At 40.1% G+C, this 27,057-nt stretch overlaps 1 pseudogene; it reads right to left on the bottom strand.

Annotated features, from left to right (window-relative positions):
* Nucleotides 1-5,042: 5,042 nt before the first annotated feature.
* On the bottom strand, nucleotides 5,043-6,010 carry LOC118661638 (annotated as a pseudogene).
* Between the last annotated feature and the right edge of the window lie 21,047 nt (nucleotides 6,011-27,057).

The raw sequence follows: 27,057 nt of genomic DNA, 5'->3' as shown, positions 1-27,057 counted from the left end.
TTTATCATTCTATAGTGTTCTTATGTGTTTCTTGTTATAGCCTTTTAAAAAATCTACTTTGTCATATGTATCGCTACCCAATATTTTTTATTTCCATTTACATGAAATATCTCTGTCCACCCCTTACTTTTATTCTGTGTGTTTCTTCCTTTCTGAGGTGGGTCTCTTATAAACAGCATACATAAGGGTCTTGTTTTCTTATTAATTCAGCTAACCTGTCTTTTGATTGGATCACTTAAGACATTTACATTTAAATAAACTCCTTTACCTTATTTTTTGGTGTTTGTGGAAAGCTCTTTACTTCTTCAATTTTAAATGAGAGCCTTGCTGGATAAAGTAGTCTTGGATGTAGGTCCTTGCTTTTCATCACTTTGACTATTTCTGGCCAGAAATGTCTGTTGAGAAATCAGCTGACAGTCTTATGGAAGCTCTCTTGTAAGTAAATAACTGTCTTTGCTTTGCAGCGTTTAAGAGTCTCTGTCTTTAACTTTGCCATTTTAATTATGATGTGTCTTGGTATGTACTTCTTTGGGTTCATAGTTTGTGGGACTCTGGACTTTCTAAACTTGTGTGTTCTTTTCCATGACAAGGTTTAGCCATTATTTCTTCAAACAGGTTCTCTATCCCTTGCTCTCTCTCAACTCCTTCTGAGACCCCTATGATGTATATGTTGTTATGCTTCATATTGTCCTAATGGCCCTTAAAGAATCCTCATTTTTAAGAAGTTTATTTTTTTTAAAGTTTGCTGCTTCCTTGTTTTTTCAATCACTGTTTTGATCTTTTCCTTCATCCGACCTACTGTTTATTCCTTCTAATATATATTTTTTTCATTTTGACTTGTTTTTATTTATGGTTTCTGTGTCAATTATTATGCTTGTACTGTCTTTGTGGAAGTTCATCATTCTCATAATCATTGTTTTGAAATCTATATCTGGTATATTGATTGCCTCTATTTTTATTTAGCTCTTTTTTTGGAGATATTTTTGTGTTCTTTCATTTAGAACATGTTTCTTTGTCTCCCCATTCTGGCTATCTCTTTGTGTTTATTTCTATGTACTATAGAGCTGCTATTACTCCCAGTCTTGATAGGGTGTCCTTATATTGTAGTTGTCTTGTGAGATCCAGCAGCACAATCTCCTTGATTACCTCACCTGGTTGCTCTAGGAATACTTTTTTCATGGGTTATATGGGCTCTCCTATTGCAATCAAATCTTTATTACTGTTTGCATGTTCATGTGTGTGATCAACCCTCAGGCTGGATGACTGTGAGAATTGACCACAACCATAGCATACACGCTATTGTGCAGGTGCTGACCATATGAAGCAGAATTTTACTTAGCAGGGTCTGGTGTTTGCCAAGATCTCCTTTTGGATATGTTACATGTGAAACTACTTGGATCCAGCTCTGATGGCTGAATCTGACCACTAGATGTTTTAATTCTGGGGCCTCTTGGGAGAAACTGTAGTAAATGCCAATGTCAGATACCAGCTGTGACATTAGTGTTTGGAGATACAAAGCGAACCACAGTTTATGGCTGTGTCTGCGTGGGCTGGGGGTGTGTGGAAAGGACAAGCTGGGCACCACAGAATGCTTTTTAACCTTTGCTGTTTTAATCATGATGTGTCTCAGTATGAACTTCTTTGGGACCCAGTAGCATGTAGGCAAAAGCCCCAAGGCACCCAAAGAGCAGCCTGGGATCCTACCTCACCTTCCTCCACCTGCCCATTGCCTGATAGGCTCAGTCACTGAAAAAGCCCCTGGTGGTACTCAAGTTTCATGAAGTAGCTTCTCAGTGAGTCATCAGGTAGGAGTGGCTGGTGTTCACCAGATTGATATATAGTTTCAAACTGAGTGTCAGCCAATGCCCCAGAGTATATTAAATCTAGCTGCCACCCATGTGGTGGGGTAATTGCTGGGATTGACCAGCAGACCCTGAGCAACAATGAATAGATTACTCTGACACACCTTCCTGTGAAGGAGAGGCTACGGGGCTGTTTTTCTTTAGGAGAAAAAAGCCCTGTTTGCCTGCCTCCTTAGGCTTTTATTGTCACAACCACTTGAACTAAAATTAACCTCTAGATACAATCAGCAGGGTAAGTGTCCCTGAGAAAGCACATGTTCTACAAGGTCGGGTCTAAAAGACTAAACAGAGACCTTAGCAAAACACCTGGGGGTTCGGACTAGCTTGGAAAAGTCAAGGTAGGGACTGCCGCCTTCGGCCATATCCCCCCAGAGGCCCCGACCTTTCAGAGAATCCTCCTTACAGACATTCCAACCAAGTCCTGTGCTTCCCCACAGGTAATGTCTCAGGGAGTTATCAGGGTGATATTAGCAGAGTTTATCAGGCCCAAACAAGTCACGATTTGGCTGCATGTAGGGAGGGTTCTACTCCGTTGTGTGTGCAAGAGAAAAATAGCCACCGTCCTAGAACTACAAAACTCAGTCTGTCCAAAAAAAATTTTTTAAATCCTCACCTGAAGATATTTTCTCCATTGATTTCTAGAGAGAGCAGAAGGGAGGGAGGAGGGAGGAGGGAGGAGGGAGGAGGGGGAGAGAGAGAGAAAGAGAAACATCGATATGAGAGAGACACATAGATTGGCTACCTCTCATATGCAACCCTACCAGGGCCAGGGAACCTGCAACTGAGGTACATGTTCTTGACTGGGAATTGAACCTGAGATCCTTTGGTTTGTTGGCCAGTGCTCTAACCACTGAGCAACTGGCTAAGGCTGCCTGTCCAAAATTTTGTCAGGAGCCCAAACTCAATCAAGCTGGGCCACTGGGAGTTGGAAGGGTGGAGTTAGTGGGCCTCCCATTTGGGAGAGGTGCTGTTCAGGCCTGTTGGAAAAGGAAGAATTAACCCCTGCCCAAGAGTTTACAACTCAGTCTCTCCAGCTTCTGCCCAGACCTCAGCAAGGCAGGGCCATCAGTTATGGAGAGAGTGGGGCCACTTGGATCCCTAATGGGGAGGTATCAGTGAGGTTAAAAATAAGTGAGGCAAATGGTCCCCCTACCAAAACCACACCGCTTTGTCACAGACACCCACTCAGATGGCCCAAACCTCTACATCCCAGCACAGGTAGCTGAGTCCTCAGCAGGGCATGAGCTCCACAGAGTGGGGTGACAGGGAGAGTGGGGCTATTGCCTTTTACCAGGATGATGCTCTAAAAAGACGAGTGCTACATACAAGAAAGAGAGCATCCGTGGCACATAAAGGTGACTCAGCACAGGGGCCTGACAGCTGTCCCCCCAGCTCTCTTCCCAGTGCCACTCCATCCCACTCTGCACTCCCTCTGTCTGAGATTAGGCTGAGTGGCTGCAAATGAAATTTTGTGTATTGGCCCTTTAAGAGGGAGCCTGTATCTCCTTGGTGGATAGAAACCCTGGTGATTTTCACAACCAGATGTTATTTGGCTGCCTCTTTTCTGTTCAGGTTCCCTGGGCCTGGGAGTCTGGTGTTGGGTTCAGATTCTTCACTCCTCAGGGGGGACCTTTGTGGCTGAGATATTCCTTTGGAATCTCAGCTGTCTTGTATGGGATCAGGTTCAAACATTTTTGCATCTCTGCCCCTCCTACTCATCTCATCGCTTTTCTATAGATCATTGGTTATTAGACTTTAATTCAGATAGTTCATTCATTTAATTATTCAGGCTGATTGTTTTATATTTTAGTTGTAATTCCATTTTGGTCCTGGGAGGAGATGAGTGTAACATCTACCTAGTATGCACCATCTTGAATCTTTTTCCCAATATTGAGGATAATGCTTTGAAACCAGGTTACAAAGCATAGTTTGTAATTTGTGCAATACTGGTATGGTCTTTTAACTTCTTGGGAATTGATTTCTTTATTTGTAAAATTACATTTGTACTCTTTTATTTCAGATCATATAAAATTATTTTATCATAAGTGGAACAAGTTAAAGCATCGCAACAACTAAAAAATATTGCAAATTGAAAATATTTCATAAGAAAAGTAAGGAAACGGGAGAGATCATAACATCTACTTAGAGAAGGTGAAATTTCAGGTAAACCTCAAGAAAGGAAAACTTTTAAATAGCAATAGAAAGGAAAGGAGCTAGTAGATTCATAACCTGTCAACCAGCAGTTCTCATGTGTGTGACTGCCACAGAGATTTTGCTCCCTGAGGCCATCTGGCAATTTTTGATTTTTTTTTTTTCTTATCACAGCTAGTGGGGAGGGCCAATTGGCATATTTAGGCTCAAGGCCAAGAATGCTAGTAAACATTTTATAATGCAGAGGAGAATAGCCCCCCTAAAAGAAAGAATTTTCAAGACCAAAATATATCTAACGCTGAGGTTGAGAAACCCTGCTACAGACTGATGAGTGAGTAACATAGCAGTTAAATCAGAAAATGTTTGGTGGTTTTTGCATGCTAAAATGGGAAGTTGGTACTTTTGTATACAGTGAGAAACTAAAGTTTACTTGTCAAGAAGTGATGCATTTTGCATGATAATAAAAGAGAATAGTTTTGAATATAATCAGTTGGATGTAATTTAGCAAATGACTTATGCAATTGTTTATTGCAAACGAAATATAAAGGTAAATTGGATATGAAATAAATTTGGATTGATTCACTCAGTCTTTATAATATTTTGTCACTCGTGGGTCTCAAACAATCTTTTGCATGATTTCCATTTTCAGTGAGATTTCACTATTTGGAGTAGGTACACATGGGGAATTGGAGTCATTTATCCCCTGGGGTAATGCAAAATGGCATTGTGACATGTTTTATTCAATGACATAGGCGCAGAGTGAAGCATGCTGTTCTGAGGGAAAGCATTCAAGCACTGTTATACAATTCTCTGCTCTCTTTCTTCTCTTTTTTTTTTTCTGGGTACACTGAACTTTATTGATGGTACTCAACAAAGTAAGGCTCCCTACGCCCTCCCCTACTCCAGTGGGTCTGAGATGAAAACGGTGGTCAAGAGATTCTCAGTGTGTCGGGGGATCAATTTGGGGCAAGGACTTCCCAGCAGCTGAGGGCCTCTTTCTCTTGCTGGGGCTGGTGGTCCAGGGAGCTCTTACTTCTTGGAGGCCATGTGGACCATAAGGTCCACCACCCTGTTGCTGTAGCCGAATTCATTGTCATGCCAGGAAATGAGTTTGACAAAGTGGTCATGAGGGCAATGCCAGCCCCAGAATCAAAGGTGGAGGAGTGGGTGTCCCTGTTAAAGTCTCAGGAGAAAGCCTGGTCTTCAGTATAGCTCAGGATGCCCTTGAGGGGGCCCTTTGATGCCTGCTTCACTACCTTCTTGATGTCATTGTATTTGGCAGCTTTCTCCAGGCAGCAGATCAGATCCACAACCGACACATGCCAGTGAGCTTCCCATTCAGCTCAGAGATGACTTTGCCAACAGCCTTGGCAGTGCCAGTAGAAGCAGGGATGATGTTCTGGACAACTCCTTGGCCATCACACCACAGCTTCCTAGAGGGATCATCCACGGTCTTCTGGGTGGTGGTGATGGCATGGACTGTGGCCATGAGTCCCTCCATGATGCCTAAGTTGTCATGGATGACCTTGGCCAGGGAAGTCAAACAGTTGGTGGTGCAGGAGACATTGCTGACAATCTTGAGGGAGTTGTCATACTTGTCATGGTTCACACCCATCACAAACATGGGGGCATCCGCAGAAGGGGCAGAGATGATGGCCCTCTTGGCTTCACCCTTCAAGTGAGCTCCCGCCTTCTCCATGGTAGTGAAGACACCAGTGGACCCCACAACATACTCAGCACCAGCTTCACCCCATTTGATGTTGGCGGGATCTTGCTCCTAGAAGATGGAGAAGGGCTGTCCATTGATGACAAGCTTCCCATTCTCAGCCTTGACTGTGCCTTTCTTTGAACTTGCCAGGAGTAGAATCACACTAGAACATGTAGACCACGTAGTTGAGGTCATTGATGACGACAATATCCACTTTGCCAGAGTTAAAAGCAGCCCTGGTGACCAGACGCCCAATGCGGCCAAATCCATTTACTCTGACCTTCACCATCGTGTCTCAAGGTTGTGGCTGCTGGCACTGTGAAGGAGGAGAGGCTGTCTGATGAACAGGAGGAGCAGAGAGCCTCTCTCTCTTCTCTTGCTGTGTGACACAGATGGGTATGTTTTCCAGATTTACAAATATAAATTTGGGGGAGCTTTCTGACTGATCCAGAAGCATGCATTGCTCTGTCTCGGCTGACCATGAAATGTGTGTGATATGGGGTCAGTCACCACTCTTTTGACTTCAGTCTTCACACATTTCAAATTAAGTTTAGGATGAATGATTTTCAACATCTTCTTTAGCTCCAACATCTTAAAATTAAAAAGATATTTACAAATTTATGAGAAGATGCTCTTTTTTAACCCTAAATATTTGGTTTTATGTAGACATCTGACAGGAGAATAAATAGCCCAATATTCAAATTATTTGGAGCATTGGTCTCAGATTATATCTCAAGTTTCCCAGAGGTAGAGTCATTTTATTATGAGTAGTTACCTATCTTTAATCGTTAGAAAAATGAGAAGATGGGAAGGCATAATTACCAAGGAGAACTTAGCTATTCCAGACTCATATACAATTTGGCTTGTGTTACTTAGATATCTGAAGATATGTGCGCATAATTATTTCACACATAAAGACACTAAAATTCCAGATTTTGAGTCCACAATCAGGCTTGGTCAGTCTGTGAAGTATGAACCATATATGTACCCAGATCCTATCATTGTCCATAATACTGAAAACTTTGATAACTTCATGGAATTTTCTGTGCTATTCTAGTAAATATCTCACTTAGATGTGTTTTATTCAGCATCTTTTACATATGAGTATCCTTCTTTCTTTTTACTGCACAGTGAAAGATTTAAAAACCTATGGCCTGGATTTCTTCCCTATCCTATGTTTTAATTATTAGTGGTATCAATATCACTATTATCACTTTTTATTTTGAGATCATTATAGATTATCATACAATTATCAGAAATAACATGGAGATATCATGTATCCTTTTAAAGAAATTTACCCAGTGGTAATATTTTGTAAAACTATAATAATAAAAGCATAATATGCTAATCAGAAAGCCAAGAGACACGTGAAAACATGCTCAAAGTTAAATCAAAACATCAATGAGGTACCACCTCACACCTGTCAGAATGGCTATCATCAACAAATCAACAAATGCAAGTGCTAGAGAGGATGCAGAGAAAAAGGAACCCTCCTGCACTGCTGGTGAGAATGCAGACTGGTGCAGCCATTGTGGAAAACAGTATGGTATTGCCTCAAAAATTTAAAAATGGAACTGCCATTAGATCCAGTAATACCACTTCTAGGAATATATCCCAAGCAAACAGAAACACCAATTAAAAGGATATATGCACCCCTATGTTCATAGCAGCACAATTTACAATAGCCAAGATTTGGAAACAGACTAAATGATCATCAACAGATGAGTGGATTAGAAAACTATGGTACATCTACACAATGGAATACTATGCTGCTATAAAAAAAGAAGGAATTCTTACCATTTGCAGCAGCATGGATAAGGGGTCCTCAAACTATGGCTCACGAGCCACATGCAAATACAAATATTGTATTTGTTCACGTTTTTTTTTTTTTTTTTTTTTTTACTTCAAAATAAGATATGTGCAGTGTGCATAGGAATTTGTTCATAGTTCTTTTTTAAACTATAGTCCAGCCCTCCAACGGTCTGAGGGACAGTGAACTGGGCCCCTGTTTAAAAAGTTTGATTACTCCAGGCATGGGTGGTACTTGAGAGCATTATGCTAAGTGAAATAAGCCTGGAAGTGAAAGAAAAACACCACATGATCGCCCTAACCCATTTGGCTCAGTGGGTAGAGTGCCGGCCTGTGGACTGAAGGGTCCCAGGTTCAATTCTGGTCAAGGGCATGTACCTTGGTTGCGGTCACACCCCCAGTAGAGGGTGTGCAGGAGGCAGTTGATTGATGTTTCTCCCCCATCGATGTTTCTCTCTATCCCTCTCCCTTCCTCTGTGTAAAAAATCAATAAAATATAGTTAAAAAACAAACAAACAAAAATGCCACATGATCTCACCCATTTATGGATAATAGAGAACATTATAACCTGATGAACAAAAAGATAGATACAGAGGCAGAGAAGCATCGAACAGACTGTCAAATTACAGTGGGGAGGCTGGGGAGTGTTGGGAGCGGGGCGGGGGGGAGGTAAGAGATCAACCAAAGGACTTGTATGCATGCATATGAGCATAACCAAAGGACACAGACACTAGGCGGAGGTGGGCTGCGGGCATGTACTGGGGGGTAGGGGAGGTGGGAGAAGGTCAATGGGGGGGGGGAGGAGACATATGCACTATTATCTGTAATACTTTAAAAAATAAAATAAAATTTAAAAAAAGTTTAAAAAAATAAATTTACCCAGTGGTAATATTTTGTAAAACTTTCTATAATAATCAAAACATTGTAGAGCTTGGCTCTAGGGTTAAGCCTCGGACTGACCTGTTGGGAAAGCCACAAACAAGTCCCCGCTTACAGGGTACAGTCCTCTTAGCATAATTAAGCTTGACCTTATGATGCTCCCTAGATCTTATCTGGGAAGCTAATGAGCTGAGGGAGATGTAGCAAGTGCTGCCAAAACAAGTGAAACTCACAAGAACATTGTAACTATGGTGACCACTACCTTATTTACCTCTGGCTATAAAATAAAGGCTCAGCTTGCCTCTGGATCTCTCTCTTTGGCCTCAGCCAGGCACAGGAAGATCCACCTAGACCTGTTTTCAGCAAACTGTGGCTCGTGAGCCACATGTGGCTCTTTGGCCCTTTGAGTGTGGCTCTTCCTAAGCCTTAGGAATACCCTAATTAAGTTAATAGCAATGTACCTACCTATATAGTTTAAGTTTAAAAAATTTGGCTCTCAAAAGAAATTTCAATTGTACTGTTGATATTTGGCTCCGTTGACTAATGGGTTTTCCGACCACTGACCTAGACCCAGCTTATTCTCTTTGTCATTTTTTCATCCTTTCGCCGCCCTCACTCAGACTTTCGAACCCTTGGCAGAGCTGGCTCGGCACAAAGCATAATATGCTAATTAGACCGGATAGCTGAACAACCTTCTAGTCAACTTTCTAGACGTCCTTCCGGACGAAGCCATAGTGGCGAGGGCTGAGGCAGGTAGTGTTGGCCAAGCAGGCAGGCAGAATGGTTAGGGATGATCAGGCAGGCAGGCAGAATGGTTAGAGATCATCAGGCAGGCAGACAGAGTGGTTAGGGGTGATAAGGCAGGCAGGCAGGTGAGGGGTTAGGAGCCAGCGGTGCTGGATTACAAGAGGGAAGTCCAACTGTCAGATTAGAGCATATCACATGGGGATTGGGACTAAACTGGCAGTTGGACATCTCCTGAGGAGTCCCGGATTGTGAGAGGGTGCAGGCCGGGCTGAGGCCACTGCACTCCCATGAACGAATTTCATTCACCAAGCCTCTAATAGTATAATAAAATAATTAGTTTATCAGTGTTAATAAAGTCACAATACAAAACTGTTCCACAAGCAAAAGCATCCTTCATGTGGGTCACTCTCATTTTCACATTAACTCCTGACAGCCACTAATCAGTTCTTCATTTTATTACTTTATAATTTCAGGAATGCTATATAAATTAATCATAGAGATGTACTTAAAAATATCTTTATTGTTGAGAGTATTATAGATGTCCCCCTTTCCCCCCACATTGCCCCCCCTACCCATTCCTGCTCCATCCCAGCTCTTCACCAACCTACTCTCTGTGTCCATAGGTAAAATCTTTGGTTAATCTTTTTCTGCTCCTTCCCCCCTTCCCTCTGAGATTCATCAGTCTTTTCCATGCCTCTGATTCTACTTTATTCACCAGTTTATTTTGCTCATTAGATTTCTTGTTCATTTATTTTCATTTTTAGATTCAATTGTTGACAGTTATGTATTTGTTGCCATTTTACTGTTCATATTTTTATCTCTTCTTCTTGTTCTCCTCCTCCTCCTCCTCCTCCTCCTCCTCCTCCTCCTCCTCCTCTTCTTCCTCCTCCTCCTTCTCCTGTCTTCTTCTTGAATACCCTACAACATTTCATGTAATACTGGTTAGTGGTGATAAACTCCTTTAGCTTTTGTTTCTTTGTTTGTGAATCTCTTTATCTGACCCTCAATTCTAAATGAGCTTCGCTGGGCAGAATAATCTTATTATAGGTCCTTAGTATTCAACACTTTGAATATTTCTTGCTATTCCCTTCAGACCAGCAAAGTTTCTGTTGAGAAATCAGTAGACAGTTGTATGGGAGCTCCCTTATAGGTAACTAACTGCTTTTTTCTTTCTACTTTTAAGATTCCTTATCTTTAACCTTTGGTATTTTAATTATGATGTGTCTTAGTATGGGCCTCTTTGGGTTCCTCTTGTTTAGGATTCTCTACATTTCTGGGACTTGTAAGTCTATTTATTTCACCAAGTAGGGGAAGTTTTCTATAATTTCTTCAAATAGGTTTTCAATCTTTTGCTCTCTCTCTTCTCCTTCTGGCACCCCCATAATGTGAATGTAGGTACACTTGAAGTTGTTTGAGAGGCTCCTTATGCTATCTTTGTATTTCTGGATTCTTTCTTTTTGCTCTTCTGATTGGGTGCTTTTTGCTTCCTCACATTCCAAATTATTGATTTAATTATCAGAATCCTCTACTCTATTGTGCAGTCCCTGTAAATTATTATATATTTCAGTTAGTGTAATTTTTCATGCCTTTGACCTTCTCACTAAGATCCCTGAAAGTTTCATGAAGACCCTTGAGTAACCTTATAACCATGGCTTTGAACTCGGTATCCAGTAGTTTGCTTGCTTCCGTTTCTTTCATTTGTGACATGTTTCTTTGTCTCTACATTTTGATTGCTTCCCTGTGTTTGTTTCTATGTATTAAATAGAGCTGTTTTGTCTCCTGGACTTGGTAGAGTGGCTTTGTTTTGTAGGTGTCCTGTAGGGCTCACTGGCTCAGCCTCCCCAGTCACCTGAGCTGGACATTGTAGGTATGCTCTTGTGTGAGCCTTGATTGCTGTTGGTATCACTGGGAGGAGTTGATCTCGAGACCAATTGTCTGTGAGGACCAGTTGCAGCTAGAGTGGGAGAGCTGCTGTGCAGGAAACACCCCTATGGAGCAGGACTTGCTTCAGTGGTGCTTTTGTGCTCACTGAGTCTGCCTCTTGAGTGTATAACTTGTGGATGTGTGGAGTTATAATCTGCTATGGTCTGAAGCTGTCCACCGTGTGTACTGGCTCTAGGGCTTCCAGGGAGGTGCAAAGTCAGCCACTGCCTGGGGCCACCCTGCAGGATCTACAGAGGGATCTGCAGATGGCTGCTATTTGTATTGAGCTTAGAGGTGCCCATGTGAAGGCCAGCTGTGAAGCAAGGCAGGCTCATGCTAGTGCAGGGTCTTGGGCCTTTTATTGATAGGTTTGGGGCTCCCTGAACCTGCTGCAGCTTGTTTGAGAGATTTTAGCAAAGTCTGAAGCCTGAGCCAGGACAGGCCATTCATATGGAAAGGCTTCTGCAAACAGCTTGAGTGGGGCTGCAAATTAGATGGGGTAGGGTCTTGTGGAATCCCTAGGGTGGAGCAAACAGTGTGCTCCAGGCTGATGGAGACTTAGATATGCCTGACAGTCAGCCATGAGGCAGGGGAGGTCCCAGCACAGGATCAATGACCCCTGTGAGCACCCCTCATCTGGGAGAAAGCCACCCCCCCGCACCGCAAGTTCCTGCCCTGATGCCAGACAATCAAATTATCTCTATAAGTCTCTGGGTCCCCCAAAGCCTCCAAGTGCTGGGAGTCTGAGTACTTTTGTGTACTGGCCCTTTAAATGGAACACCTGGGTTTCTAACAGCCACCTTATCACTCAACCCCAATCCCCTCTGGTTTTTTACAACCCGTAGTTGCAAGGACTTCTTTTCCAAGTTCTGGAACCCTAGACTAGTGTAGGGCTGGGACCCCTCACTCCTCATGAGTGGTCTCCACAGAGATGATCTCCCTCTTGATTAAAAAAAATGGCACACATAGGTGTTGGACCAGCCTGGTTTGCACCTCCGCCCCTCCTACCAGTCTCAATGTGCTTTCTTCTTTATTTCTCTATTTGTAGGATTTCCATTCAGCCAACTTTCAGGCAGTTCAGAATGATGTTCTATATTTTAGTTCTAATTTTGATGTGGTTGTGGGAGGCAGAGAGTACAAGCATTTACCTACGCTGCCATCTTAGTTCTCTAGACTCAGGATGTACTCCTTTTTTTTTTCAATTAGCATAATTCCTTAGAGATTTATCCAAGTTGTTGAGGATATCAATAAGTTAATTATTTTTTTATTTTATTTCTGAGTATTATTCTATAATACATATTTACTGCAGCTTTTTAAAAACATTTAGCTATTAAAGAACAGCTAGGTTGTTTTAGGTTTTTTGCTGTTATGAATCATGCTGTTATCAAATACCTCCCAACAAAGAAAAGCTCAGGATGAGATATTTCATAGGTGAGTTCTACTAAACAGTTAAAGTAGGTTTATTGCCAGTCATTTTCAAACTCTTCTAAAATATTGAGTGGTATACCTGTACACTTATTTTATAAAGCCAGCAGTACATAGATATGGAAGTGGGACAAAGATACCACAAGAAAAAAATCTATAGGGCATTATCCCTAATAAATACGAATGCAAAAACTTCAACAAAATATTAACAAATTAATCCAACAGTATATAAAAATAATCCTACAACATGGCCACATGGAATTTAGCCATAATATAGAACTGTGGTTCAATATATTAAAATAAATTGGCATACACCATAATAACAGAATGAGGGGAAAAAATGATTCTTTCAATAAATTCAGAAAAAACATTGGAAAAAATTCAACACACTTTCATGACTAAAACAAACACTTATTGAAATTTATTGAAATTTTTATGACAACTTGAAGCCTTTGGATCAATTTGGAATATTTAATATTTTTACTATGTTGGGCCTTTTAATCCATGAATACAATGTATATGTTTATTTATTTACCTTCTTTGATTTCTTTATTCTGCATTTCATAAAGTTCAGTATACAGTATCTACCTATGTATATACCTATGTATTTTTTAAGTATATACCTATGTATTTCATTTTCTTTGGGGCAATTGTACTAGTACATTGTGCTGTGTTTTTCATTTCATTTCTGTATGTTTATTGATAGTAAGTAAAAACAAAATTGATTAATACTCTATTTTGGGTTGTCAAGCTCACCTGTTGTTTTAAATGGGACTTCTTAAACTAAGGTAGGGATGAGCCTACCAGGATCACCTTTTCTTGTTATGTTGGAGGTTAGGAATAATTAAACCTGAGTATTGGATTGATAATAAGATAGCCTTTTACTATGTTGTTCTCCCATTCCTGGGGCCGAGATCAGTGTGCTTTTCTCCTTCACCTTCCACCATTCTCTACTGCTTCTTGCATTATTTTTATAATTTATTGTTGTGTTTACCTGGGAGAAACAGAAGGAGATGAATCTATATCATCTTGCCCAAGTTAGAATGCACTCTGTGCTTTTGGGATAAAAATTAAAATATATTGCTGAATGAATATGACACCTATGTTAAATATATGGAATATCAATAAAAAGTAACTTTAAGTGTAGGAATAATAAAACTCAAATTCTTCCTCAATTCATATCAAATTTTCCTGTTGTAACCTTTTCATATAAAATACTTATATATTTGAGACATAATTTATATTTCTTCCTACATATTATACAGGGCTTTAGATTACTGTTCTGTACTAATTTAGTCCTCTGTATTTATAATGAAGTGACCCCACAGCTATAACACTGCTTTGCTGAGTAGCATTATCAATACAGGTCTATTTTTCTTTGAATCCCTAATGCCATTTTGAGAAAAATAATGCTAGGAGAATGGTCTCTATTCCCCATCCCTATGGACTAGGCTGAATAAATCCACTTCCACTCACTGTAGCTTTAAACTTTGTTTTAACGGTTATTTTCCCCAAGAAAATGGAGAAATAAAGGCATCTGAGATTGGAAAAGTAAATGTGTTCAGTGTCAATAATTTTATCCTGTTGTTGGACCATGTATTTCATTAATGGCTTGTCCCTACTTCTCCCATTTCAGACTCCCCACCAGCTGGTGATGTCTTTTAAACATTTTCATCAGATTTTCTTTCACTGAGATTTCTTATCACTAAACTCCATATTTTTTGTCTCTTTCACTTTGCTACCTTGTTGCACTAACCTGCCCCTAAGTGAATGTGGTTAGAGGTTGACTAAAGAATATGCTAGATGAAGTTTGTAGGATTTCAGACATTGCCTCAAGGCTATGGCTGTCATCTTCGCTCATTGTAAATGTAATGGAAACTTCTGCTCTTTCCTCAAAAAATGTAGCATTTCATTTACACCTCAAAGCCATACATAAAAATCAACATCCCCCAGGTTGGTTAGAGCTGATGACAGAAAAGTTACATAAATTTTGTGATAAAATCACAGGTACTTGCTGTTGAAAACTGTAAAGTGTCTGGAGCCTCTTACATTTGGGAACATACATAGTTCTTTTTAATTCTTATTCATTTAAATGTAGAAATAGACTTTAGTTAAGCTGAACACTGTTTGGCCAACTGCCATTTACATTCAAGAAAAATGCCTTCAAATTTCCTATTGAGTTATGAAAGAAGCATGGTTGTTTTTTATAAACAAACAAACAAAAAACTGTGCCCTGGACTTTCTGTACCTAATTTTCTACTTTCTACATCAATGATCTTTACTAGCAATCTGCCTTTTTTTTTTCTTTCTTCTTTTTCTTGCAGCAGGGGGAATTGGAGTGGGGTATGCAAAAGATTAATGTGCTTATGCATAGTGCATGAGCATATGGCTACTTAAATATTTTTATATCCTGAAAATTGAAGCAAATAAAACATAATCATTCAATAAACTGAAATAATGATCAATTTCTTTAGTTACAGAAGAAAACGACCTCAGGTTCAATGAAGTTCAGTAAATGAAATATATTATTTTTCTAATCTTACTGACATTAAATCCCCATATTACATAACATTGCTACTCAAAAGTGATGTGACTGATGTTTCAAGAATGTCAGAGGCCATTTTGAAGGCCTTTTTCATATGATAATAGAGGCATTTTGTATTCTGAGAATGCAAGTCATTACTATTCTCTTTGTTATGAATTTCTATAGCACTTTATTTCTGTGCATATTCTATTCTTAGACTCTGTGATACTCACAAGAGTTTTGTGACCTAGATAATGAAATGGCTAAATATTTTACTAAGACATACATGCAGGGAGTTCACAGAGTTGTCCATTGAAAACTCAATCTCAGATCATTGAAAACCAAAACATATTTTATTTGCAAAATGGTCAGGAATGTTTGAGTTTCAGAGTGTGGCCCAAGCATGTAAACTAATTGTTTTATTCAAATCTATTACCTGGGCATTAACCAATATTTTCATACATTTTTAGAAAGACATAAGAAAAAAGGGCAGTTTGTGTCCTTACCCAGCTATCTAATAAAAGAGAAACATGCAAATTGACTGCACGTCTGCTATACTCAAGCCACTCCCACCAGCCAATCAGAGCGACTACATGCAAATTAACCCAACCAAGATGGCCGCTGGCAGCCACAGAACTGGAGCAAGGAGGAGGCTTGGTTGCCCTGGCGATGGAGGAAGCCAAGCTTCCCGCCTGCCCTGGCCGGCTGTGGCCTCCGCTCAAGGCAACAAAGTTTCAATTATAGAAGATAAATAAATCCCAGATACCTGCTTCCAGACAGCCTCCACTGGGAGCTTGGGTGGCTGGGGGCCGTGGCCAGCCTGAAAATGGCCCTCAGCCCCTCATCCAGGCTGGCCAGGCACCCCAGTGGGACCCCACCCAGATTTGGGGCATCCTTCAGGGCAAACCACCCATGCACCAGGCCTCTATCCTATATAATAAAAGGGTAATGTGCAAATTGACCCTAATAGCAGAACCACTGGGAATGACTGGTCACTATGACACACACTGACCACTAGGGGGCAGACACTCAATGCAGGAGCTGCCCCCTGGTGGTCAGTGCGCTCCCACAGGGGGAGCTCTGCTCAGCCACAAGCCAGGCTGGCGGCTGCCAGTACAGTGGTGGTGGTGGAAGCCTCTCCCGCCTCCTCAGCAGCTCTAAGGATGTCCGACTACAGCTTAGGTCTGTTCTCCGCTGGCAAGTGGACATTCCCCGAGGGCTCCTGGGCTGCCAGAGGGATGTCTGACGGCCAGCTTAGGCCCAATCCCGTGGGTAGTGGGCCTAAACCAGCAGGTGAACATCCCCTGAGGGTTCCCAGACTAAGAGAGGGCACAGGCTGGGGCTGAGGGAGTCCCCCGAGTACACAAATTTTTGTGCACCGGGCCTCTAGTTTTGAAAATAATGGAGAATGTTTCCACATGTTAATAATCAGGACACAATATATTTTTTAAAAATATATAGTATTTGTGGAGCAGTAGAAACTGCTTACTACATTTCCCCCTCAATGGCTCTTGGCTCTAAATTCTTTAAGAGAAAGGCACATAATTTCTCTTCTGTAGCTGCTTCGTGCTAAAGAGGGACAAAGTTTTCCTTCATAGCCAAGAACGCTTGCTCTCTGCCACAGGGATGATGAGGCCTGGGCAGAGAAAGAAATGGAAATGGTGTCTAGAGTCAGTAAGGGGCAGAATTACCAGAGTACAAGTAGGGTTTGTACTCTGGTGGAGACAAATTATAAATCTCAATAATTCCAACTCAAAGAATTGTAAAAAAATGAAACACTAGTTTAGAGGGTGTAGCAAACTAGTTAAGAAAACGCAATAATTCAGGATTCAGTTCAGTTCATAGGTGCAAAATAAAACTTTGAATATAATTAACTGCACTGGAGTCTAATGTCTACAACTGTACATTATAGATTATATTAAAATAATTTCTCTCCCTAAAATTACCCTGATTTTTTTTAAATCAAAGAGCAAAATTAAAACCAATTAATTACAGCATTAAGTCTGTTAGGTTTCTGAAAGAGGAGGGATTACAAATTTATTCTATTTTCTGCATACCAGGTGGCTGAGCCTTGATGTTTCCAGCCCCCAGTGATAGGAGTCAGTGGCTTTTAAAGGACTTTTGGCGGGATTTTTCTGGGCGGAGACTTCTTTATGCAGACCCAGAGGGGAGAGAATGGAATGTGGTCACTGCAAATGAAATGTGGTCAAAGGGAATGTCCATAGTGAAATGGCCTGAAAAGCCAGTTCCCAGGGAAAAGGTATCAATTCAGTTTTGTGGCCAAAACTGGTTTGGCTCAGTGGATAGAGCGTCAGCCTGTGGACTGAAGGGTCCTGGGTTCGATTCTGGTCAAGTCCATGTACCTGCGTTGCGGGCACATCCCCAGTAGATGTGCAGGAGGCAGCTGATCGATGTTTCTCTCTCATCGATGTTTCTAACTCTCTATCTCTCTCCCTTCCTCTCTATGTAAAAAATCAATAAAAATATTAAAAAAAGAGAGATATCAATTCAGTTATGTGATCAGACCTAACAAAGTCTAGCTTCAATTTGGCCTGAGTATTTGAATAAACACAAGAATAGTAGTTGATCATATAGGATCTTAAATCTGCTTTGATGGAATCTTATAAAGAGTCTCTAGATTGAACTTTAATTAGCCTCTCAGAGTGAAGGAGCCAAGTTACATACTTGCTATCCATCTTTGCTTAAAATACCTATAGGTTTGGGTAAATTATTCAAGTTTTCAAGGTCCCTAAAATGTTGCGAGGTTCCTTCTTTACTATCTCCCAAAAAATCAACCCTCTTACCTGAAAAGACTGATATACAGTAAGCCATATAAATAAAAAAGATAGCAGACCATTTTTCCTAGGGGCATTTATTGGCTTCCAAAGTCAATCTTAACTCATTAAAACTTTATGGTGCCATCCAGAAGTCTAGGCATATCTCTGAAACATGACAAAGTCTTGGTGAATAAAACCAGTTTCTAAATGTGTCTTATCATTAAAAAATACATATTTTTATTGGATTCATGAAAACATAATCGAAATAATAATTCTCACTCACTAAGAGTTTTCAAATTCTGGAGTGATGAGGTAGGGAGAAAAATATAAATGCTTTTATATTGTTCATAAAGGTATAATTTACCTAATCACTTTAAGAAAAAAAATATGTTTTCTTATATCCAGAAAGCAAAAGAAAAATTATTTTTTCTTTAACAGAGTGAAAAAACAACAACAAACAAATTTTAAACTGTATTAACTTACTTTTTTGATATTTAAATTTATTTACTTAAATTCATTATTCAGCTTAAGCTTATACTTTTCTTTCAAGATTTCTCTACACAAACCTTCTATACCTTTCTTAGTCTCTTTTAGTTTATCTCCTTACCCATTCAGAAATAACCAGCTTTAGAAAAACTCACTTTCTTCCTATTTTCTTCAAAAAATATCTCCATACTTCATACCTTCTATCACTAAACCACATAATTTTTGCCAATTCAATTAGACAGTCAAGCTGAGAGATAGAGGCAACCTTACAAATTTTTAGATTGTTTTGAGGCCACCTGAAAGTAGGCACTCTATACCTTGTCATCCAGAAGCATAGTAGGGTGGGCAACACTTACCCCAGCACCTGGGAGCCACCTGAGGTGTGGCATGATTGCCCAATCTTCTAAGGGCAGTCTTACCGATAGTCACAGTGGTGGCTGGGCACTCTAACTCTGGACTCACTCTGCTTAGGCAGCCTTAATTCCACATGGATAAGTATGGCCCGTACCTCAAGAGAGGTGTCCCTCAAGTGATGACTCCCAGCCTAGCTGGCCCCTGGAGATCCCCCATTCATCGCTCCATATAAGAAACTCCTAGTACTTCCATTGCCACCGAAAACTCATTTTATAACTCTGGCCTTTAGTATTTGGGCTGAAAATCTGTTGCTCTGCCTTTCATGTTCCCAGCAGCCCTGGTCCTTTAAGATGCTTAGTAGGAGAGGAAAGCTGCCCCTGGAAAAGGGAGGGTCCCTGATAAACTGTCCCTGAGGCTTTCATGGATGTTATTAATGAAGAAAATATAAACATTCAATCAGTTTAAAGATTAGTTTCCTCTTGTAGAAGTTCCTTTAAAATAATTATTTTTCTGCCTGGCTGATGTTGCTCAGTGGTTGTTCAAATTCCAGTCAGGGTATGTGCCTGGGTTGTGGGCTTAATCCCCAGTAGGAGGCATGCAGGAGTCATTAATGTTTCTATCTCTTTATCACTCTATCTCTCACCCTCTCTCTCTAAAATCAATAAAAACATATTTTAAAAAATAAATAAAATCATTATTGTCCCAAATGGTTCAGTATCTGACTCATTTAGTTTTAAATATATTTTACCATTCTGAATAAAGGATATGTGCGCCTCCAAGGAAATTTCACCTTATCAGGTGAATTGGGGGCAAATTATTAATCTGTAACATTCCCTAGTTGGAAGGGAGCAGGTTCAGATTTAAAAACAATCATGGTTGATTAGATATCCCTTCCATTTGTACATAGGCTTTACTCCGAGGGAGGTGGCAACTTAGGTATGGTTAATAGCAGATAAAAGTAGCCCCAGTATCTTCAAAGGTCTTAGTAGCTTCCCCCTTTATGGTTATTTCAATTGCCCCTATCTATATAATAAAAGCATAAGCAACTGTTACAGCGGAATGACCAGAATGACCAGTCACTTTGATGTGCAGTGACCACCAGGGAGCAGACACTCAACACAGGAGCTGCCCCCTGGTGGTCAGTGTGCCCCCTGGTGGACAGGGGAATTGCTGCTCAATCAGAAGCTGGGCTCATGGCTGGCAGGCGCAGCAGCGCCACCATGGCAGCAGTAAGGAGCAGCAAGCTGAGCAGTGAGGAGCAGCGAGCAGACAGGCAGTAAGGAGTGAGCGGTCCCAGACTGCAAAAGGGATGTCCAATTGCAAGAGGGATGTCCACTTGCAATCGGACTGGTCCCGATTGCAAGTGGACCTCAGTTCAGCAACCTAAATACTTGAGTTCTGGCTAAAAAAGAATTCAGAATGAGACGTCCCAGACTGCGAGAGGATGCAGGCCAGGCTGAGCCCCCCACCCACTCCAGTGCACAGATTTTGTGCACTGGGCCTCTAGTGTTATTAATAAGAAGAAAAGGAAACAGAATCTCATAGTTCTCACAAGAACCCTATGCTTACTTCTGTTTCTTTTCTCTGTCTAAATCCCATTTGTTTTCTATAATGCTTCTTAAGGTGACTTGGCTTTCTACAATAAAAACAGAATTCTCACCCCACTGGGATGGCACAGTGGTTGAGCATCGACCTATGAAACAAGGGGTTACCACTTGGGTTCCCACTCAGGGCACTGACTTGGGTTGTGGGCTCAATCCTCAGTAGGGAGTGAATGATGTTTCTCATTGATGTTTCTATCTCTTTATCCCTCTTCCTTCCCCTCTCTCTAAAAATCAATTAACACATTAAAAACAAACAAAAATATTTCTCTAAAGGAGTTTCCCAGAGACACTATTTAGTAATTCTCTTGTTTTTGCCCAGAAACCAGTAAGTATATTAATTAGAATAGGCCAGAATAGCCAGGATCACATGTTTTAACAGTTAAATTAAATACCTTCATGAACCCATCAGGTTTCTGGAGAAAGTTGGGGGATCTTAAGGCAGATTCCTTAATTCTAATCTACTCCAAGAAATCTATACATTTGCTGGTTCCCCTCTGTCAGAGGCCAGTTTTTCTGGATTTCTATTCTAAGTGTAATTTACCTGTGCTGCTTCTAGAAGCTTCTAATTCCCAATCAAGCTAAGCTTCCCATTTATGTAAGCACTTTCAAGTAAAGGCTTCCTATTAATTATCTGCAGGAGTATTACTGTGGGCTAGGGTCTAGGAGTTTCCAGGCTTGGGGTATGATTATTCATGCTAATTTTAGTTTTATTTTGGGATCTGCAGAGTATGAACCCATTTCTAGGGATCTATATATGCATATATATAAAAGCCTAAGAGACCATTAAGACTGAAAGACCGAAATGACCGGCTGACCAGTCGCTATGATGTGCATTGACCACCAAGGGGCAGATGCTCAAAGCAGGAACTGCCCCCTGGTAGTCAGTGCACTCCCACAGCCAACCTCCCACAGTCATCTGGCAGCATCGGTGGCCAGCATCCGTTCCTTCCACGCCCAGCCTGGTGACTGTTGCCTCCTCACCCAACCCTGCACAGGGCCTTCGGGCCCCAGGCTGGCACAGGGAACCGGGGGTGGGTGGAGGCGGATGCAGCCCCTTTCTCAGAGGGGCTGAGGGCCGGCTCCCTCCTCAGGGCTGGTGGCCAACTTTCCACACCCCATTCCTCCCCCCGGCCAGCAGGTCCTGATTGGCCCAGCCCTGATCGGCCCTGATCGCCGGCCAGGCCTAGGGACCCCACCGATGCACAAATTCGTGCACCAGACCTCTAGTATTATATAATGGGTTGAAGTGTGCTGCTTCTAGGTTGAGCTCCAAGGGGCTGTCACCTCTGGAGCCATCTCAACCCTCTTACATGTCTCAGTTTCTCTGTCTATTTAATACAACCGTGTGAACTCAAAGTGCTAGGTAACCAACTTTTATGTGTACCTCACCAAATGAGTCAATAATTTAATTAGATTTGAGATGGAATTCCCTATGGGGCTCCTGTATTTCATAATGTATATACCCTCAGACACCCCCAAAAAGATCTTAGTCACTTAAGAATACTCAAGATTTTCATTAAATTGAAAAAAATGCCCCTTAATTTAGGAGCCAAATGAGTTCAAGCTCTTATTTACCCAGCAAAAAGGTTTTGTTTAGATTCTCATGAAATGATTTCAATTAAACACCCAAAGTTAAAAGCCAGCCACCCATTTTTTCCTCCTTACTTAACTCTTATTTTCAACCTAGGTTCTCTCCACCCTTCACCTTTAGCTCCACCTAAGGATTAAACAAACAAACAAACAAACCACCACAACAACAAAAAACAGTAGCTCAAAGTCAGCCTTTTAACTTAAGATAGGGAGGTCCAAAATTCCAAGGAAAACTCATCTAAGTCCATCCAATGCAAAGCAAGGAGCCAGTGGGACACAGTGTGCCTTTGCTGGTACCTAGCATGGATCCAGGCCTGCTAAGCAATTCTGAGTGGGATTCCTTGGAATCCTGCTCCACTATGTCACAATAACACAGCCATGTCATGACACCATAATGTTAGCAGTGAAATGGCATAAGTAGACTCAGAAGAGATACTATGAATGCTCAGAATGTTATCAGAATGTTATCAAACCTCAGTTCAGCAACCTAAATACTTGAGTTCTGGCTAAAAAATAATTCAGAGCCAAGACTCAAATATAAGAAAAAGTTTATTTTGAAAATCACAGAGGTAGGGGTGAGCCATAGAGGAAGTGAGCCTGCTGAGCTTTGTGGGCTGAGGAAACAAGTGACAGAGGCAAAAGAAGGGCCCTTGGAGCTTAAGAGAATGAAAGCAAGGAGACACATCTAAAGGAAAGAGTAGAAGGCTAAAGAAAGAGAGAGAGAGAGATTGAGAGAGAGAGAGAGAGAGACAGAGACCCATGTCCTCTATCCCAAGGGCTTTTAAAGGCAGAAATTTTGGAGGAGGTCCCAGGGAGGATCTCAATAGAATACTCATCAGCTTTCCAGCTGAGAACTTTCAAGGTTGTAGTCTCCACTGATTGGTCGGTGCTAGGGTAGGGGGTCATTGGTCATTGCAGCTGGTCCTGATGTCAGCCATGGTGCCTCACCAGGCCTTTCTGAAAGACAACTTAGGCCTAGATGCCATTTCTGGTTTGATCAAAACTCTGTCTCTGTGGTCAACAGACCAAGAGCTTTGTCCCTATGATTACTTGAAGTGATCAGAATCTTATTGTCTTGAGGGCTTAATGCTTAAGAAAGTGGACATGCAAGGGCTTTGTATGGGAGTCATATGAGGCTATTATCTGGGCCTTGTTCCCTCTCTAAGGAGATCTACCACATGAGAAGTGACATGCTGAAAGAGGGAAGGTCAGGGTAGAGTCTGAACCACATGACCAGAGATATGAAAGGTCAAGGGGTCTCAACTGCATGACCAGCAATATGCTAGGGGATGAATGGCCACTCTGGGATTGAGGACATTGTTTTCCCAGTTGTACCCATTGCTAGACACTAAGGCTTTCCACCCTGCTGACCTTCCATACCTGGCCCACTGTCCTTGCTCTGCACATGCTTGTCTAACTGCCTACTACAAATCCTGATGATAGATTTCAGAATTCCAGACTTTGCTTAAAAAGATGTTTAAATAAACCTCCTCAATACTCTTTCAGAGACATAACCTGGCATACCAATTTTCAGGGCCACTTTAGGAGGAAGAAAGAAAAGAATCAAAATTCCAACTGGGACAAATCATTAACCATATTTTGACCAAGTCTTGCCAGAGTCATTGGTAGAATGAGCACTCTCTACCTGGAATGGTGAGAAAATGTATTATTTCTTTCTCAGGTATAAACCTCAGGGAAAATAAAGGAGTTGAAAATAAAATCATTTGAGTAGAGAAATGGTATTTTAGAGACATTGGGAACTTATAGATTATTTAAATTAACACTCCTATTGCTGATGGGGAAACTAATGCCAAGATCTTGTAGGACTGGCTCCAAGTTGTACCCTCAGAAGTTGCCAATCTCAGGATTCTGATGAAGGTGTCTGAGATCTTAGCTTAACAGTAGGATGTTTTAAGGTGTCGATGTAAATAGAACAAGGTAATGAGGTTTATATTTTCCAGCTATTGAATTAAGTTGAAGATACACAAAATATGAGTAATAGACAGACATTTCAAAAGAGTACAAAAACTAAAATAAAATAGTATAATCCCAAAATCCAGTTAAGGGGCAAAGGGAGTTGATACATAAAGTGGTGTCAAAAATCAATTAGAGAAAGTGGTTACAAGATAGAAATAGAAATAAGGGGGAGGGGAGGGCAGTGGAGGGACATCTCTAAAGATTGAGATAATGTGAAAAAATACATTGGGAATAATAGCTTATGAAAGACAAAGACATAATTATGGTAGGAGAGAAAACTGAGATAAAGGTGTAGGGAAACGTATGTTTCTACTTTTAGCCCACCTTTCTGCTAAACCATGCTTTGAGTCTTACTGACTACTATTATTGTTTCTCTTTTAAGTGTCTACCATATATAAAATTGATACCAGGATATCGGTAACGATTCTATCATTCATCCTTCAGCTAATACTCCAAACTGGCCAGCAACAGCAGATCACCTGATGGGGGTAAGTGCCTTTCTGAGCTTTAAAAACAAGCATCAGACTACTATCATTATAAGCAGCAAATTAAAGTCAGATGTGCGCTCTAGCCAGAGCTTTACCTCTACAAATTTACATGAACCAGTGAATCTGGTATCTGAATTAGACAGTTTTACTGTCTTGGATTTATTTTTATCTTTATAAAGTCTTTTCAGGGATATAAAAATAATCAACAAATTGTATGTGTATCAGACATCAAGTGAAAGTTGCACAAAGCAGGAACTGAATTATTTATCTGTAACTTCCTTAAAGATAAATATTCAGTCTTAGTATTAATCTCTAAATTTCTGAGCATATAATAGGTACTCATCATATGTATGTTAGAGAGGTTAATAAAAAAAAGTATTTTTTTCAAAACAATATTTTGGGTATTTAAAAACATATACACACAGATATTCAATTTAGACTTACGAAATCTCCCTTATCCTACTGCTGTTTTGATAGCCACAGGGCAATTGAATAAATAGCTTTCTACCTATTTTACACATGAGAAAAACGTTGGTTTTTCAAGTCATATTTATTTAATTTGCCTAGGCATCCTTAGGGAAATGATAAGGAGATTTATATTTAGTCCATTTTAGTAAAATTTTGATGTCTGAAGGTGCTTATCAGTATATCTGGTACTCACAACAAAAGCTCCCGGAATTTAAAGGCCTCTGGGTAAATACATCACAATATTGGGGAAAAGCATATAATATTTCAATAGCAGTTTAATTCTAATGAAACTGAGTTTCTTGCCTGAAAATCCCACTTCAAACTCCCCATTTCAGGGTTCTTACCCTTTTATTCTCTCTAATTTCCCAAGATATGTGAAATAAGCAGGGAGTGATATTTTAAGATTATTCTTCTCCATAAATAGCCTTTGCTTGAAAGGAATTTGAGCCAGTCCCACAGCCTTATTCTTAAAGCACCTCTATTCAACCAACCTCTGTCTGTTGTAAAGATATCCCTCAAGATATCTTCACTAAACTGGAGCATTTCAATAGCCTGCTTCTTCTCCAAGAAGTTGACTGCTGTTTGGATTTATGATCCCAATGAAATTTATAACTTGGAAGATTAGAATTAAAACTGACCCACAAAGAGGAAGTGTAGGTATATATTTTAACTTAATGTTACAAATATCCTCTTTATTGCCTTTTGCACTTTTAGCCTTTAATCTTATTATATTAATGTGTTTTATGTTACCTTGTAGTAATTATAAAACACACATAAACTCTTACATGGTACTAACCATGTGCCAGATGCTATTGTAGGTATTTGCTTCTATTATCTCATCTAATGCTCACAAAAAGTCCTTTGGAAGGTATAATACTAAGCCTGCATTCATGGTTCTAAGGATCAGAAAACTAAGCAACTTGTCAATGATTATATAGCTAGAAAAAAGCAGAGACAGAGCATGATCTTAGTCACTTGATGTGAGCCCCTATTCTGTGCTGCCCGATTATGTGCTAGGAACTGTAAAGTCTGTTTTGTAATTCTTAAATAAGATGGGATTCAGATGAATAAAGTATACTTAGATGACCAAGTCTGCATGACTTGGTTAGTACATATAAAGATCTGGCACTCTGTAGTCTCCTGGTTTTCTAGGTATGTTTTTTTTTTTAAATGATCATTAGTAATTTGGCCATTCTTTCTCACATTCCAGGTAAGAAGTGTTTGCATAGAAAATACAAACTTTATTTAAAATACCTCAGCTCCAATCCTTAATTTGCTTTTGGCTGTTTCATAGGGTATTAATTTACTTCCTGACATTAGTATTGCTGTCCATCCTCAAGATTCTTCATCTATGGGCATGGTGCATTTCAAATTAGTGCACTTATTTTCTTCATGTGTTCATGTATACTGACTGACTAGCATGGCACATGGACCTCAATACTCTGTACGTCAAATTAGTCACTTTAGTCTATGTCGGTATTTGTAATATAATTTAAATATTTACATTCTAATATCCTTAGCTCACAAGCATTTGGTCATTTGATAGTGGGGATTTCTCTGTTGCCTTAAAACTCAAACAAGAAAGAGAACACCTGCTCCTCTAAGCTTCCTCTTAACCAACATCTTTAACAACCAAGTTTGACTATAATTTAGGTAATTTTTTTGTTTTTCATGTCTGTTCATCACAAAAGCTGAACTGTACTCATAGAATATTATGCATTTTGTTAGTTATTGGTGATAGAGAGATGGAAAGAATATACCCCTACCCCAAAAAAGGACATAATTTACTGAGGAATAGTTTCTGGTAAAGGATGGTAAGGTTTCTAAGTGCCAGAAAGTTATTTTATGTAGAATATACATTTGAAAGTGCCTTTTAAAATTTAAGTAAATGAATAATTTAAATATGCATAAATGACATAAAATACATTTAATTTTTATAAAAATATTATTGACACAGTGGATTGAACTCCATCTCTGAAATCAGTTCTGATGTCAACATTTTTGGATCTTCCTCCGTATAGATAGATTTTCCACTTTTTCCAGTGTTTTTAATTTCAGGAGGAAAAATATAACCTCCAGGTTGTATAATTTTGGGTCTTTGTTTGCATTGAACATCACATCTTTTTAGCTTCCTTCTTAAACTTGAAAGAGTAAATAATTCTTATTGAGATATTGATTTTGGTGCTAATTAAAGGATTCAATGCATTATGTGCATGTTCTATCATTATGATTTTAAAGCAAGGCATTGAATAGTGAAGAAGTCATCTTTATGGTAAGAAACAGTT

This window comes from Myotis myotis, unplaced genomic scaffold (assembly GCF_014108235.1).
Source record: "Myotis myotis isolate mMyoMyo1 unplaced genomic scaffold, mMyoMyo1.p scaffold_m19_p_8, whole genome shotgun sequence".
Classification (NCBI taxonomy): domain Eukaryota; kingdom Metazoa; phylum Chordata; class Mammalia; order Chiroptera; family Vespertilionidae; genus Myotis; species Myotis myotis.
Note: the sequence above shows the minus strand (reverse complement) of the source record. Positions and strands in the feature narration are given on the sequence as shown.